The sequence below is a fragment of the Anomaloglossus baeobatrachus genome, chromosome 3, assembly GCF_048569485.1.
Source record: "Anomaloglossus baeobatrachus isolate aAnoBae1 chromosome 3, aAnoBae1.hap1, whole genome shotgun sequence".
Lineage (NCBI taxonomy): Eukaryota > Metazoa > Chordata > Amphibia > Anura > Aromobatidae > Anomaloglossus > Anomaloglossus baeobatrachus.
In genome coordinates this window covers 659,506,901-659,522,668 of record NC_134355.1, presented here as the reverse complement: position 1 = coordinate 659,522,668, position 15,768 = coordinate 659,506,901, and the positions used below count along the sequence as shown (strand labels likewise).

Sequence of the window (15,768 nt, the reverse complement as noted above, 5' to 3'; positions counted from 1 at the left end):
CATAGCCCCGGCAGACATCAAACTGCCTCACCTGCCCTTCATACAGGGGGCCCCGGACACGGAAGGTCGCTTGGCGGAGGCTCTCCTTCTCCCGGATTGCACGGGCCACCAACTCCGCCTTCTTCCTTTCCCTTTCCTCGATTTCTGGGCCCAACGGTACCGGCTCCCTATCCCAGTACGGTGCTGCTGCGAGCTCCGGCGCACGGGTCGGGCCCCGCAAGACCTTTTGGACACTGCCCACTGCTGGTGATCTGGGTGGAAGGTCCCGCGGTGACTTGGCCTTGGACGCCGCCTTGCAGCGACAACCCGGCGCAACCTCAGCCGAGGTGTGGGGGATGGGCACAGGGGCTTTCCTCCGCTGGGCCTTCGGCACGGAGTGGTCTGTCGGCTCCGGCTCGGGGAATCTTTCAGGGGATGCCTCCGGCTCAGGCTTCTGGGCTTTCCATGGTAGCACCTCCGGTCGGCTACGGTCTCCGGCTACAGGTCGGTCCGCCTGGGCGGACATGCGGGGTATCGCTACCGGTTGCGGGGGTAGCGGGCCTAGTGGCGGGGTCACGGCAGCCGGGACGGGTGGTGAGGGAGGCAGCAGGGCGAGGGGGTTCAGACCGGGTCCCGCAGCCACGATGACCGACCCACTAGGGGTACCGGGGCATGGGTCACTCACCCTCCCTTCCGCAACTTCCTCCTCGCGTCTCCGCACGGTCGCTATGACCTCCGTCATGTCGGTCTCCCACTCCTCCAAGAGGAGCTGCATTTTGACCTGCAGTCGTTGTTGGAGCTGCGCGGTCCGGATCTCCACCCATGCCGCGGTTCCAGACGCGGGGGCTACGGTGCTACGGGACGGCATATACATCTTGCTGGCGGCCTCTCCCAGGAACAAGATGGCCGCAGGGTCCTGGCGTCCCTGCTTTTATAGCCGCGCTCACATGCGACCAGCCGCCATTTCGTTCCCCTTAGTCTCTTTCCGGCTCCTCCTCTATAGGGGCGGGGTTTTGGCCTTCGCGCCTCCACTACTTGAGGAAACGCTCGAGCGGGAATTCTTCGTGCCCAAGATGGCGGCTTTTCAAGTCGGTAGAACGGTAGGATCCTGTTCGTGACGCCAAGTAGTCGCGGGCAGAGGAGGGGACACTGCGCTCTCCCACTGCTCGGGTCCGGCCGCTGCTGCGGCTGCCGCTGCTGCTCGGTGGTGGCTCGAGCGATGGGCCGGATCCCGGGGACTCGAGCGGCGCTCCTCGCCCGTGAGTGAAAAGGGGATTTGATTGTGGGGGTTTTAGATATTGTCCGTGACGCCACCCACGGTTGTGGTGATATTGGTGACACCACCGCTGCTCTGGACGGGGATCCCGGGAGCGGTGACCGGGAGCAGCTTTGATGTTAGTTCTCCTCTCCGTGGGTAGGGGGTTGGTTGTCCCAGGGCCCGATGATGGGGTAGGTAGGGATGGCAGGCAGGTTACGGGGCCTGGTGAGGTGCAGGGTCGCGGGGGCAGCACTGTGCCGTACGGCACGGTGGTACTCACTCAGCCAATGATGAGGACACAGTTCTCGGTAAAACACACGGCTGGATGGACGGGTCCCACAGACGGCTGCGGTGTTGTTTTCTCCCGGCAGGTTGATGGTGACTGCCTTTCCCTGCACCTAGATACGGTAGATGGTTCCAATGGTTTCCCACCGGTAACCCGCTCCACAGCTTGGATATGGGCTGGAGGAGCCCCTTTTGCCCGCAGGCTCTGGCCCTGAGAAACGGTTGCCTTGGCCCGCAGGCTCTGGCCCTGAGAAACGGTTGCCTTGGCGGTGGCGGTGTCTCCCTCACTTGGTTGGACTGTTGCCTTCTGTCGGGACTTGGCTGTTGGGAAACCCAGGAGGTTCTCTTCACTAACGAATTTGGCAAATTCACGGCGACTCCTAGCCTTGCCGGGGTCCGTAAGCCCCTGCCAGACGGTGCTGACTTCTCTTTGTGTACCGGTCCGGTACCGCCGGGCCACCGCCCGTCCACGGTCCTTACGGTAGACTCCAATTGGCCACTCCTGCAGACGGTCACCACCGTCTGCCAACCTTGCTGATCTGTCCGGGCCACACACCCGGACCAACTTCAGGTTGCTCTCTTACTACTTTCCTTCCTCTCACTTTCACTACCAACACTGGTCTGCCTGGTTTTCCCGCCTCCAGGACTGTGAACTCCTCGGTGGGCGGGGCCAACCGCCTGGCCCACCCCCTGGTGTGGACATCAGCCCCTGGAGGAAGGCAACAAGGGTTTTGTGTCTGACTTCGGTGTGCCTGCTGGGAGTGTGGGGTGTGTTGGTGTTGTTCTCTGTGGCCCCTGGCTTGTCCAGGGCGCCACACTTGCAAAACCACATATATCCTCAAGGCACCTTTTCCATATACCTCAGTGCTTCAGTGCACATCATCCTTCACCCTTCAGTCACCTACTATACAGCGACTTGACTAAGACCCAGGTGGGTCGAAACGTCGTTGGATGTTGCTTGACCACTTCGATCAAATAAATTATTTCTCACTCTTTGCAAATTTACAAATTTGAGTGCAGTGAATTTATTATTATATGACTCTAGGGCATCGCCCTCTTTTCACGTGCACCATCATCTGCTTCAGTTTGAGTGCAGACCATTGATATATTATTACAAATAAACTTTATTCGGGCGGCACGGTGGCTCAGTGGCTAGCACTGCAGTCTTGCAGCGCTGGGGTCCTGGGTTCAAATCCCACCAAGGACACCATCTGCAAGGAGTTTGTATGTTCTCCCCGTGTTTGCGTGGGTTTCCTCCGGGTACTCCGGTTTCCTCCCACATTCCAAAGACATACAGATAGGGACTCTAGATTGTGAGCCCCAATGGGGACAGTGTTGCCAATGTATGTAAAGTGCTATGGAATTAATAGCGCTATATAAATGAATAAAATTATTATTATTATTATTATTTATTCACCAATCCCCTGTAAATATCCCCATTACAAAAAGGGCCCGGGGCACGGAACCGGGTAACGGCCACCATCGTGACATCCCCAAGACCTATACTCACCGGAACCGAGAACCCCATATCCCTGGGTGCTACAATATCATAAAGGATCTTTAGAAATACTTTTTCTAAATATCTCTTTATCTATGCTACTACTAGATACAGCGATGGTTAGGCAGGGATTAGAAATATGGACCCAGAACCGCTCGTGATTCTGGGTTCATATTGCACCTGACAAGTTCACTTTAAGCTATGTATAGGAGAAGGAACCACACTGGATTTTCGCCCGAGGTGCAAGCTAAGTTTAATTGTTGCCTGCTTTCCTTGCCTGAGGTCAACAGGGAGGCGAAAAACCTGTCCCTTTTTTTCCCCTCCATGGTCCCTCAGCACACGCTGGAATGTCAGTCACACTGCTGTGAGCGAGCTGCCACCGCACAGTGTCATTGACTGGCGAAAAGCAATTAAACTTAGTTTTTAAACATGTGCATTCAAATTTTTGGACTAATTAAGGCATCATTAAAACAGGTATTGGGAGGCTGATAAAGCTGTACAAATACCTTCTAGACATAAATTCTGATAAAAGGTTCCTACTAGGATAGATAGATAGATAGAGATAGAGGGATAGATAGATAGATAGAGGGATAGATAGATAGATAGATAGATAGATAGAGGGATAGATAGATAGATAGATAGATACATGGATGGATAGATAGATAGAGATAGATAGATAGATAGATAGATAGATAGATAGATAGATAGATAGATAGATAGATAGATAGAGATAGAGGGATAGATAGATAGAGATAGAGGGATAGATAGATAGATAGATAGAGGGATAGATAGATACATGGATGGATAGATAGATAGAGAGAGATAGATAGATAGATAGATAGATAGAGATAGATAGATAGACAGACAGATAGATAGATAGATAGATAGATAGAGATAGAGGGATAGATAGATAGATAGAGGGATAGATAGAGGGATAGATAGATAGATAGATAGATAGAGATAGAGAGATAGAGGGATAGATAGATAGATAGATAGAGGGATAGATAGATAGATAGATAGATAGATAGATAGATAGATAGATAGAGGGATAGATAGATAGATAGATAGATAGATAGAGATAGATAGATAGATAGAGGGATGGATAGATAGATAGAGGGATGGATAGATAGATAGATAGATGGATAGATAGATAGATAGATGGATAGATAGATAGATAGATGGATAGATAGATAGATAGATAGATAGATAGATAGATAGATAGAGGGATAGATAGATAGATAGATAGATGGATAGATAGATAGATAGATAGATAGATAGATAGATAGATAGATAGATAGATAGATAGATAGATAGATGCCTGATGATCAGGATTCCAATGTGATGACTATAAATGACCCTGGAGCAAAAAAGCATAAAAGCAAAATATTGAGGACATGTCATCCTACCTGGAATCCTGCAGTGACGACAGCACAGAGAGCAAAATGCTCTAATCCTGTCTCCTCTCTTCTGTCTTCAAGACGGAAGATTTTTATACCACCATAGCAGATTATCACACCTGTAGCTCCACCCTGTATTCAACCCAAGAGGTGTGGGTAGATGTGCCAATAATCTGCCAAACACAATGGAGTATATACTGCATGATGTAATAATGATGGAATATAATATACAGATAATCAATGAATCTCCAATAATAAATCACTAACGAGCAAGTGCATAAGAGGAGCAGACTGGATATCACTGTTTCCCCAAGCAGGGCTGCCAATAAGAATTTCAGGGCCCCATACTGGCAACATTTTTGGGCCCCCTCGAGACTCCGCCCAGGCTCCATGACGCTCCACCTCCACCCCTCAAACATTCAACAGTCCGCCGCCCCTCTTGGAAAAACATATATGGAGCATCCGCAGGGTCTTGGGAACACTCGTCACCGAGCCGGTGAGGGTCAGGGAATGTCACAGGTGGCCCTGCCCGTTTTCGTGACCCCGAGGTGTCCACAAAAGGTGAATGAAGAATGGGATGGTGAGATGATGAGGATGAAGGGGTTGAGGATATCGGGAGTAGTAGTTGTCTCGTGACGCCACCTGTGGTACGCGGCCAGGGATTAGCCGCCGCTGCAAGTGCTGTCCTCTGGGGCGGATGGTGTCGCAGCTCAGATGGTTCGGCTCTCCACAGGTGGAGCTAGGCCCCAGGGAGGATGATAGGGGTGGCAGTCTATAGTGTTGTGGGCTGGGGTGCGGGGCTGAGGACGCCAACAGTAACTGGACAACACAGGCCAGTAGTTTCCTTTACCTTTACTAGTCAGTTGTTATGGTCATGAAATTACAGTGGTTCAGTCAGCCTGGATGCAGTGAGGAATTTCTCCTTGCCTGGTGGGTTGAAAACCTTCCTTAGTGCGCTCTGTGTATGGGTCGCTGTGGCCTGAAGCAGCACAGCGTCCCTCTTCCTAGATGTTGGATGCCTTGTCCTTTGTGGTGTGCAGCGCGAGCCGGAAGTGGGGCCCGCTTGTATTTCTGTGGCCCCGGGCTCTATTGTGCTACTTCGCCTTGGGAGTCTCTGATGGGCTAGGGTATGTGAAATCTCGTGCCCTCTGGGTTTTACTGCTGGGCCGTTAGCACCCGACAGTCCAGGACCCCGGTGTCCTCATTTCTGCACCTGGTCCTGGAAAGCTTGCAGAAAGCTCTCTAACAGTGACTGGTCTCTTTTCCTGCTACTCAAGTTCTCAGGTCCCTCTTCCTGTTCCTCTGTCTAACCCCTACCCAGTCCAGAATGCACAGGGAAGCTCGCCCCAAACAGTACTTGAGCTCCCCCTTATGGCCTGAGTTAGGAAGTGTTGTGTGTGATTGTACCTGACATGGAGATTTCCCCACTGCTTCTAGGCATAGCATTGCCCCCCGATGAGGAGAAGAATGCCACTGTGGCTCCCATGACCACTGGGGTGCCACATATATAATACACCCTACAGCACCCCTCTCCATAACACTTTCTACACCGCCTCTTTCCATAATACACCATCTACATTGTCTCTTTCTGTAATACACTCTCTACACTGCCCCCCTCTATAATACACCTTCCGCATCGCCCTCTCCATAATACACCCTCTACACATCCCCTCACCATAATGCACTCTATACACCGCCTCTCTCCATAATACACCCTCTACACCACCTCTTTTCGTAATACACTATCTACACTGCCCCTCTCCATAATACACCTTTCCCACCATCACTCTCCATAATACATCCTCTACACCTTCCTTTTCCATAATGCACCCTCTACACCGACTCTCTCCATAATACACCCTCTACATCATCTCCTGGTATCTATGGCCCATACTGGGGTCCTCCCGGTAAATATATCCCCCCTCCTGGGCACATTTTTTTGGATATATATACCCATCCTGGTTTCTGTCACTTCCTGGTATATATGTCCTTCTTCTGGCATGTATGTCCCCTTTCTGGGCTCCTCCTGTCATATTTGCCTCAAAAATAAAAAAATAAACATTTTACTCACCCTCCCCAGCTCCCATGGGTGATATGCGCCTTCTGACGCACAACCAGTTGAAGCAAGGCAGGTAGTGGGGTCGACGGGTCCCCTCATCACCCCCGGCGATCGTCCTGCTCCTATCTTTGGTTGACAGAGTGGTTACCTATCCCGTAAATTGTATACCAATCTAGGATACCTAAAGTAGATAATTGCATCAAACCTCAGTCTTTACTACTTTTATATAAAATTTCCTTTTATTATAAATGATCAAAATTACATACATACATATACACAACACTAAAAAATATACGATAGAGAATAGGAGAGAAAGAGGGGGGGCTTTTAACCCTGTCCTTTCCCTTCCTATAACACGGGGGTCGGCGTCCTACTCCCAGTGACGCCCTCGTTCCGCGATGACTAAACCCTAAACAATTCCCTCCCTAGTTCTAAATGGGGTGCACTAACTCAAAGGAGTGTAATAACCCAAAGAGGTAAAACCACAGAGAGAAAAAGGTGCATAGTCCGAGGTGACTAATTTGTATGTATCATCACCCAGGGCTTATCAGGGATTAGGGCTTATGGGTCATCATATATATCACTCAGTCTATGTGCTCATTAACAGATAGTAAATGAATAATAGGTAGAAATAAAGAAATGCTGTCCAAGAATCTCCCAGCGCGTTTCGCCCTTTCTGGTAATAATAATCCGAGGGCTCATCAGGGGCGTCTCAACTAGATTCTTGAAGAGTTCTTTAATTCATTCCAATCTATATGAAAATAACAAAGAATCATTGTTACCTTGGAGTCCATTAGTAACCCTCACAAGAATGCATGAATTAGTCTCCTTTGTCATACTAACCAAAATTGGTTACGTCCATACTCCATGATTAGATGACATCAGTGGATACTTTATGTCCAATATCTGAACTGGTCAATAAATTACCATCACATAATATTGTGCCACCTAAATGTATCCATAGAGCAAAAAAACACAAAAATCACTCTCCTTTCAAATACATGGATCTGAGTCGTATGTTTTAAACAATTTTTTTCTCCCAAAATTCACAGGACCTCAGTCCATAGTGGCATTTTAGAAATTATTCCTCATTGATGTCCAAAATATGCCTTCATGGGTCTATAAAGGAATTTCCCATAGTTAAATACACCATATTATACACTTCTATCGGTATAGATGCATTAACCCCTTCACGACCAATAATGGATCTATCCGTCATGGATCGTGTGAGGATAATCCCCGCCCCTTGCCGCGGGCAGGTCGCGGCGATCCGCGCACATATAAGCTGTCTTCAACAGCTGACATGCGTGCCTGAATGTTACGAGTGGAATCGCATTCCACCCGCAACATTTAACCCCTTACATCTCGCTGCCAAAGTCTGGCAGCGAGATGTATATGCGTGTGACGCCCTTGTCAGGCCAGGTAGTCACTAAATAGGGCCCCACACAACACCCTTCCCTCACAGGTAATACACAACCAACCCTAAAACCCTAGTCAACCCCTAAGGGCTTGATAGACACACCAGGGGGCGGAACTAGGCGGTTGGAAGACGCCCACCTAGGAGTTTTAGACAGCCCAGGGCAGGGAAAAGTCAGATGAGTTTCAGAGTTGAAGGAGTGTGGAGGTCAGGCCTGTGTCTGGGCCTGAGGAAAACTGACAGGTACCAGGGTAGGAGACCTGGTGCCTTTGGCTAGGAGGCAGACGGTGGTCTCCGTCTGGAAGAGCCGGGAAGATGGCTCGGTGGAACCGAGGTGGACCGGGACAGGGTTGTAGCCGGCCGGTACCGACCAGGGGAACCGATTCGGAAACCGGAGCACAGAGGGGGGTACTCAGACCCTGAAGCTAGGTCCAGAAGTGACTGGAACTGGTTAATTAACTGATTGCGGCCAGGACTAGAGGTCCTGTCCCACCCAAAGTCCCGATTGAAGGCAACAGCCCACCGAGGGGGATAATAGGCCACCGCCAAGGCTCAAAAATCCCACGGGCCAGCGTCTGCGGGCAAGGGCTCCTTAGGCCACAGCCAGCCGGGAGCAGACTCCTGAAGTTGCAAGCACAGGCAGTCCACCATTCTACCACAGGTGCAGGAGAAAGACAGAGACCACCAGCCAGGTGGGGGAACCAGGACGCAGCCGGCTGCGGGCACCGACCACCATCACCTTGGTTTACCAGAGACTCGTGTGTTTTCTAATAGTGAGTACATAAGCACCCTGCGGCCGCCCATCTCCCTGTACCACCAAACCCCAACGGGTCCCGGGGCCACCATCCCTGCCCACGGAGGGGTTAACAACTTGCTGCACAACATCTCCCCCGGGTGCCCCGTAACTGCAGCGGTGGTGTCCAATATCACCACATACCGTGGGTGGCGTCACGAACCTCGTACGGCCCAGCTTGTACATATACGTCCACCAAATCCCCCTTTTCATTTGGAGTGACCGCAAGACCCCCGGGTCCGGAGACCCTCGAGCCACCCACAGAAGAACCGGATCCGAGCAGCTCGGCTGCCGAGAGCGGGGCAGTACATGCACGCGGCCATTATTTTCACTTACCGCCACCCCCACCAGAAGTCACGTGCATGATCACGTGACTTTCGGTTGTTGTCATGGTAGCACAGGGTCATGTGATGATGCCTGTAGCTATCATGAGTCACTTTCGGTTTCACTCGGCCCGGTGTTGAGTGAATCAGAAAGTGAGCATATCTACGGTTTACAGCTGTGTAGCTGTGATCAGCAGATAGGGCAAAGCGATCGCATTGTTGATCCACATAGCCCCCTAGGGGGACTAGTAAATAAAAAAATAAAAATAAAAGTTCAAATCACCACCCTTTCACCCCATTGAAAATTAAAGGGTTAAAAAAATAAAAAATATACACATATTTGGTATCGCCCCGTTCAGAAATGCCCGATCTATCAAAATATAAAATCAATTAATCTGATTGGTAAATGGCGTAGCGGCAAACAAATTCCAAATGCCAAAATTAAATTTTTTGGTCGCCGCAAGTTTTACGCAAAATGCAATAAAAGGCGATCAAAACGTAGCATCTGCTCAAAAATGGTGCCATTAAGAATGTCAGCTCGAGATACAAAAAATACTCTGTCACTGAGCCATAGATCCCAAAAAATGAGAACGCTACGGGTTTCGGAAATCATTTTTACCATATAGTGAACACTGTGAATAAAACATCCCAAAAGCTATTGTGCGATCACACTTTTTGCACTTTTTCCACACTTGCAATTTTTTTGCTGTTTTCCAGTACTCTATATGGTAAAACTTATGGTTTCATTTAAAAGTACAACTCATCCCGCAAAAAACAAGCCCTCATATGGCAAGATTGACAGAAAAATAAAAAAATTACGGCTCTCGGAAGAAGGGGAGCAAAAAAAAAGAAACGGAAAAACAGAAAACGCTCGGGGGCTGAATGGCTATACCAGTATTGACTATGTGTGTTAACCTATCACCCTATTACCTTCACATATGGAACTGTGTCCTAGGGGACTATACTTTAGTTCACACACGACGACATTGTGAAGCCCCCGCTCACCGGCAGGTCGCCTCAGGGTCTTCACGTGCTTGGAATCTTCCGGCAACAGGTAGGTAAGGTTAACTTCAATAGGAATCGTGACGCCACTCTTGGTAATTACGGTCAGGGGTGACTGCCACTGCAGTTTAGAGAGCGTCTGGGGCTGATGGTAAATGCAGTCTGGTGTTATGGCCTCCCGAGAGTGAGGCTGGCCCAAGGGGCTCAGGTGTAAGTGTGTAGTACCACAGGTCGCAGAAGAACTCACACACAGCCAGCAATGTCTTAGGCTTTCGACACACATGCGTGTTTCCGGTACGTTTTTGCACGTACCGGCGGCACGGAGACACGTAGACCAATGCTACCCTATGGTAGCAGGCACACACACGTAAAAACACACGGAACAAGTGTCCGTGTCGATTGTACGTGTGTGCGTTTTTCAACACGCTCGACATGTCAGTTTTTCGCCGGCATCACGCAGGCACGAACCCGCTAAAGTCAATGGGTCTGTGTCTGCACGTACGGCACACATAGCATGTCCATGTGCTACACGTACCGTTCGTGTGCGTTTTTTAGTGAGCGATGTAGGTCAATCTATTTTTTATGTGGTTGTCAGTCAATATCTCTTTTCTTCTGTGGTTGTCAGTCAATATCCCTTTGTCTGACGGTCTGTATCACCCCCTGTCTCATACTTACCGATCCCCGATCACCAGCGCGGCGAAGAACAGCTGTGCAAAAGATACGGCGCCTTTAATGTGACGCCAAGGACTAGCCAGGTAGTCACAGGTAGGCCCTTATACAAACACCCGTCCCCTAAAAAGGTGTCACCAGCCACCCTTAAAACCCTAGTCACCTCCCTCAGAATTTGATGTTCACACCAGGGGGCGGAGCCAGGTGGTTGGCCATGCCCACCGAGGAGTTCACAGCTCCTAAGGCAGGAAAAACCAGTTAGTCTGACATAAGTTCAGGAGGTGAAGTAGTGAGGAGTAAAGCTGGGTTCACACTAAGCGACAACGACGTCGCTGTTACGTCACCATTTTCGGTGACGTAACAGCGACCTTGTAAGTCGCTGTTATGATCGCTGCTTAGCTGTCAAACACAGCAGAAGCAGCGATCATAACGTCGCTGTGCTACATGTGCAGAGAGCAGGGAGCTGCGCTTAGCGCTGGCTCCTTGCTCTCCTAGGTACAGTACACATCGGGTTAATTAACCCGATGTGTGCTGCAGCTACATGTCACAGTGCAGAGAGCAGGGAGCCGCGCACACTGCTTAGCGCTGGCTCCTTGCTCTCCTTGCTACAGTATACATCGGGTTAATTACCCGATGCGTACTGCAGCCACATGTGCACAGAGCAGGAGCCGGCACTGGCAGCAAGAGCGGAGGCTGGTAACGAAGGTAAATATCGGGTAACCAGGGAAAGGTCTTCCCTTGGTTACCCGATGTTTACGCTGGTTACAGCTTACCGCAGCTGCCAGTGCCGGCTCCTGCTCGCTTCATTTCGTCGCTCTCTCGCTGTCACACACAGCGATGTGTGTGTCACAGCGGGAGAGTGACGACCAAAAAATGAAGCTGGACATTCAGCAACGACCGGCGACCTCACAGCAGGGGCCAGGTCGTTGCTGGATGTCACACACAGCGACAGCGACGGGGCGTCGCTGCAACGTCACAGAAAATGGTGACGTAGCAGCGACGTCGTTGTCGTTGTCGCTGTGTGTGACACCAGCTTTAAGTTCAAGTGCAGAGGCAGACCTGTGCCAGTCTAAGGGGTACTTTGCACATTACGACATCGCAGGTGCGATGTCGGTGGGGTCAAATCGAAAGTGACGCACATCCGGCGTCGCTCTCGACATCGCAGTATGTGAATACTTTTACATACGATTAACGAGCGCAAAAGCGTCGTTATCGTATGATCGGTGTAGGGTCTGACATTTCCATAATTTCGCAGCAGCGACAGGTACGATGTTGTTCCTCGTTCCAGCAGGCAGCACACATTGCTGTGTGAAGCCGTAGGAGTGAGGAACATCAGCTTACCTGCGTCCCGGCTGCAATGCGGAAGGACGGAGGTGGGCGAGATGTTTACGTCCCGCTCATCTCCGCCCCTCCGCTTCTATTGGCCGCCTGCCGTGTGATGTCGCTGTGACGCCGCACGACCCACCCCCTTAGGAAGATGGCGGGTCGCCGCCCAGAGCGACGTCACAGGGCAAGTGAGTGCATGTGAGGCTACTGTAGCGATAATATTCGCTACGTTAGCAATCACAAGATATCGCAGCTGCGACGGGGGCGGGGACTATCGCTTCAGCATCAGTAAGACATTGTTACCGATGTCGCAGCGTGCAAAGTATCCCTAACTCCAGGTGTCTGGGTCGGAGCCCAGTCACCTCTGGCTAGGAGGCAGACGGTGGCCTCAGCCTGCAGGAGCCGGGGAGACGGCTCGGTGGAACCGTAAGGGAACGGGACAGAGTAGTGGCCCGCCGGAACCGAAACGGGGAACCGACCGTAAGCCGGAGCACAAAGGGGGGTACTCAAACCCTGAAACACGGTCCCGAAACTACCGGACCCCGTTAATTAACTGATTGAGGTCTGGACTTTAGGTCCTTTTCCACCCAAGTCCCGAAAAAAGACAACAGACCACCGAGGGGGATAAACGCCACCGCTCAGGCTTAGAGATCCCACGGGCCAGCGTCTGCGGGCAAACAGGCTCTTCCGACACACAACGCCGGAGAGCGGGACTCCCGTTGCTGAAGCACGGACTGTCCACAGCTACAAACAAGGTGCAGGAGAAAGGCGGAGAACACCAACCCGACTCGGCGACCAGACGCAGCCAGCTGCGAGCACCGACCACCATCTTTTTGGTTTACCAGGGACTCTGTGCATCTGTAATAGTGAGTACAACTGTGCCCTCGGGCCGCACATCGCCCTGCACCGCCAAGCACCGACACATCACACCCAAACGGGTGGGGTTAACACCAAAGCTGCACAACATCTCCCCCGGGGTGCCTAGTAAACAGCAGCGGTGGTGCCTACATTCACCACAATCCGTGGGTGGCGTCACGAACTCTAACCCTAAACCCCTTCAAAGCGCCAGCCCCTTTCAGAGCGAAGTGACCCCCGGTCCGCAGGCGCTCGAGCCACCGACACATGAGCCCGGATCCAAGTGGCTCGGCTGCAGCCGAGCGCAGGGCGGTACATTAACTATTTTGAAAATGCCGGCCACTCATTATTCAATCTACTATTCCCTGCTTCCCCCGCCCACCGGCGCCTATGATTGGTTGCAGTCAGACACGCCCCCACACTGAGTGACAGCTGTCTCACTGCAACCAATCACAGCAGCCGGTAGGCGTTTCTATATTGTGCCGTAAAATAAATAAATGAATAATTAACAAAAACGGCGTGCGGTCCCTCCCAATTTTGATACCAGCCCGGGTAAAGTCACACGGCTGGAGGCTGGTATTCTCAGGGTGGTGATCACCACGTTATGGGGAGCCCACCACCCTAACAATATCAGCCAGCAGCCGCCCGGAAAAGCCGCATCCATTAGATGCGACATTTCCGGGACTCTACCCGACTCTTCCCGAATTGCCCTGGTGTGGTGGCAATCTGGGTAATAAGGAGTTAATGGCAGCAGCCCATAGCTGCCACTAAGTCCTAGGTTAAACATGGCAGCCGTCTCCCCAAGATAATTTCCATGTTCAACCTGTTATTAAAATTAAATAAACACACACATTCAAAAAATTCTTTATTTAGAATAATTTAAAAAACAAACACCCTCGTTCACCAATTTAATAAAACAAAAAAAAAAAACAACCAGGTCCGCCGTAATCCATGGATGTCCCACGACGCTCTCAGCTCCGCTTCATGAAGGTGACAGGAGCGGCCACATACCAGACTGATCTCTATCACCTTCCAAGCAGCAACTGAAGTGAGCCCAGCGAGCACCGATGACATCACTCAGGTTACTCGTGGCCACCACTGGATCCTCCACCTGTGACAGCGAGTCGCCCAAGTGACTGAAGTGAGCTGCGCGATTAGCGAAGAAGTCACAGGTGAGTTGTGGTGTCGGGTGGGTGACTCCAGCTAGCCACGGGTAACCTGAGTGACGGCAGCGCTAATGTCGCCGCTAACTTCATTTTCTCAGGGGATTAGCGGACACTGGTGATTCCATCACGGATGTCCACTAATCAGGACGCCACACACAGACAGAGCCGTGGTATGACAATGAAGTCGGGTGAGGTTCAGCCGAGTTCATTCTCATCGCTCGTGTCTGCCTGTGTCGGCTGTCAGCGGGTATGTAGCAACGACATTTTACAACACACACAGATCAACACATACGGACACCACACGGACATTACACGTACGCATCAACGGACATTCCACACGCACACACGGCAAGCATACGCCATCACACGAATGTCACACGTACCGGAGAAACGCCCATAAAAAACGGCACACGGACCCAAAAAACGGAATGTGAGACACGTACGTTTTTTATGCGGAAGTGTGTTTTAGGCCTTTCAGGGTTTTTACTCAGTTTTTGCTGGTAGAGTGAGACAACCCGGGCGATTCTATGATGAACCAGGTGGAACCGGGTATCCCTCCGGCTGATATAGGGGTGACTGTCAACTCACCTTCCTAGCCCTTCTTGTTTCGGATGACCCCTGACTTGGAGTGCCCGGGAATTACCCAGGGAAGTTGCAACTGCCTTTCTCCCCTTTCTGGCCCATTTGCTGGCAGCGTGGACCAAGTAAAGAACTGGCTTCTTGCTCCGTCTCACTTATAGGCCCCCTCGTTGCTGCTGATGCTGCGGACTCTGTAGGTTGGTGAGGCACATCCAGCACCCTCACTAGCAGGTTTAGCAGACCGAATACTTGGTTTGTTGCTCTAGGGACCTGTTTCCCCGTGCGGGCCTGGTCTACCAGGAGTCCCCTTACTCAGTCACCTCGCTCCTTCCTGAGGTGCCTTTCAGTCTGACTGTATGGTAACCGAACTCCCCCGCAGACAGCCACTACACGTGCAGGGTCTGACTAGAAACACTGCGCACGTCCTCCTTCTACGACTGCACACTGCGCTTCCTCACTTCAGACTGGTTCACTACTGCCTCCCCACTGTGCCTGCCACTGCAGCCTAGCAACCAGCTTCTCCACCCCACCACTAGCTGAGATACGAGGGCCATGCCCCCTCCCTGGGTCTGCCCAGGGGTCCCCTCTCTGGTGTGTGAGAACTAGCCACTATGTGTTTGTGTGTGGCCACACCCTACTCAGCCATCAGGATTACTTGTTTGTACTGATCCAGCATGGGTGCAGTACTCAGTGGTGCCTGACCAGGTCAGGGGCGCCACAACACCAATAGAATAACAGAGCAATTGATTATGCCATCACGGGGGCAAGTGCTTAAGTGCTTAGCCGTCCAGGACCTATTCTGCAACCAAAGTCAGCAATCATCAGGATTTCCCCCAAAAGAGTATATCCCACCAATAAAATAAGATAACATAAGGGGTGTACCTTACGACCACATAATAAGTTGTCAGCCAGCTCTCACTCCACGTACCTGGTTACTGTCCCTCACAGTGGAGCGATGTATGAGACACAATACGTTGTTCACAGCAACCCAGGCATCTAGTGACAACACAAACATTTGCTCAGATAAACATCTATAGCTATTTCAGGCCAGGGACGAGAAAGCGTTGTTATCCTACCTATTGGTTAAGTCCGTGTGGCAGAGAGCGTGGATCCCGGGGTCGCTAGCCATAACTTGTTTATCAGCTTTATTTAAACCAGGGGT

General features: G+C 51.1%; 1 protein-coding gene across 1 annotated transcript in view; it reads right to left on the bottom strand.

Annotated features, from left to right (window-relative positions):
* Nucleotides 1–15,532, bottom strand: part of LOC142296995 (cytochrome P450 2C5-like) — a 71,454-nt gene extending 55,922 nt beyond the window's left edge. The window contains exon 1 of the mRNA XM_075341194.1: nucleotides 15,489–15,532. The gene's annotated coding sequence lies outside the window, so the exon portion shown is untranslated. The remainder of the gene's footprint in view (nucleotides 1–15,488) is intronic.
* Nucleotides 15,533–15,768: the final 236 nt, after the last annotated feature.